The sequence below is a fragment of the Carya illinoinensis genome, chromosome 6 (assembly GCF_018687715.1).
Source record: "Carya illinoinensis cultivar Pawnee chromosome 6, C.illinoinensisPawnee_v1, whole genome shotgun sequence".
Lineage (NCBI taxonomy): Eukaryota > Viridiplantae > Streptophyta > Magnoliopsida > Fagales > Juglandaceae > Carya > Carya illinoinensis.
Window position 1 is genome coordinate 22838865 of NC_056757.1, and position 2000 is coordinate 22840864.

Here is a 2000-nt window from a genome sequence, read left to right on the forward strand (position 1 = left end):
TTTTTTAATTTTATAATATTTTTATTCAACTTCTTCTCTCTTATTCCACAAAATTTTAAAAATTATTTTAACTTAGTTCATTTTATTACTATTTACATAATTGTTAAATATTTTTAAGTGTTCAAAGGAGCCCGTAGACTATAGTGAAGGGGATAGCGACGTGGGTAATCTTTTAGAGAATGCAAAATAATATACGCATCACAAATAATTACGATATAAGTTAACTTTGAAGTATTAGCCATACCAGATTAATTTATTAAGTTTTGTTTTTTATTAGGGTTGAAAATTCCAACACTTCAATGTTGTGGTAATCCCGCAATGAACTAAACTATCTCAATGTCTTCATTATTCCAACCATATCTAGGGTGGCAGGTGGAAGCCAAAAACATTTCTAGTGTTGGAATGGTTATTGTTGATAAAAGCAATGGCTATTCATTTAATCCGGCAAAAGAAAGGCTTGATTTGGCCAAATCCAGTGACAACCCAGGGTAGGGTGGTCTGCCACCATCTCTGGCATATGAGAAATCTCAAAAACATAATCAAATCGGCCCTTACTAAGAGTGGCAGTTGCCACTAAATCAAATCTCTAATGTCGATGTGGCAGTCACTACAAGAAATTAGGTCATTTCCAGTGCTTAAAATTGCTGCAAATACGCATATAAATTGCTGCATATACTCCTTTCCAGCGCTTTTAAATTCCTTGCAGAATCGCCGCTATTATTGCGTCTTTTTTTCCTAAAGCAGCGAAACAAAATATATCGCTGTTGATAACCATTTTCGCAGCGCTTTTTTTTCCTTGCTAATCCTCCCAAAATCGCTGCAACTACTACCAAGCCCATAAAGACATTGCTGAGAAACCTATATTACAGCATATTAAATCCTTGTAAATACTCAATAAATCGCTGCAATTACTCTACAGAATTACGGCGAATATAATCGACATTGCTGCAAATATCTATTTTCAGCGTATTTTAGAGGCTGAAAATACATCTAAAACCGTTGCAATCAGATAAAAAAACTGTTGATAATTCGCTATATTGTCTGAAAAATCGTTGCAAAGAAGTAATTCCAGCATTAAAAATCACTGAAATTACAATAAAAAATAGCAGCGCTTTAAGTAAAAATTGTTGGTAAAATAGTTGATAGCAGCGTTATTTATCTGCTGATAATACACCAAAAATTGCTGCAAATATCAAAAACTATTGCAAGTTGAGAATGCAACATGTCTGAGAAATCGCTGTTAATGTTTAATGGCAGCATTAAAAATCGCTGTATTTACACTTAAAATTGCTGGAATTAGGTTAAGATCGCTGTTATTAAATCGCTCAATTCCAGCGATTTATTTAAAAATTGTTGGAAATAAGTATTTTTAGCACAATAAAAGTGCTGAAACTAGCGTAAAAGCGCTGCATTAGTTGTAAGCAATTGCAGCGATTTCTTTGGAAATTGTTGCAAATAATCTAATGCAGCGTAATAAAAATGCTAGGAAAATATTAGACATGCATGGTAATTGGTGATTTACTTGACCTGATGTGAGTTAAAATCGTTGTTAAAGGATAATGGTAGCATTTAAAATTGCTGCAATTATTCTGAAAAGCGCTGCTATGAATTATATTTCATTTTTTTCTTTTTCTCGTTATCTCGCTCGCCTGATATATTTGTTATATATATAACCATATTTTTCAAACTTAGTATGAAATATAATGATGGAAATTTAGTAATATTCACATATTTAATCATGATATTACCTAGCCCCCTTAATCAATTAACTTTTTCTTAATACCTTGAACTTCACTTAATTTATGTAATTTAATTGTTATTAATTAACAACAATTCATTACATAACTTCATTGGCATCACCACAAATTTAAAATTTCCTACATGAACCATTCACACATAAACCTATATCCAGTTCTATTTCATTGCTATATAATACTTATAGTTTTGACAACACCCAATTTAGAAATATACAAAATATAGAGAAAAATTCTTTCACTACT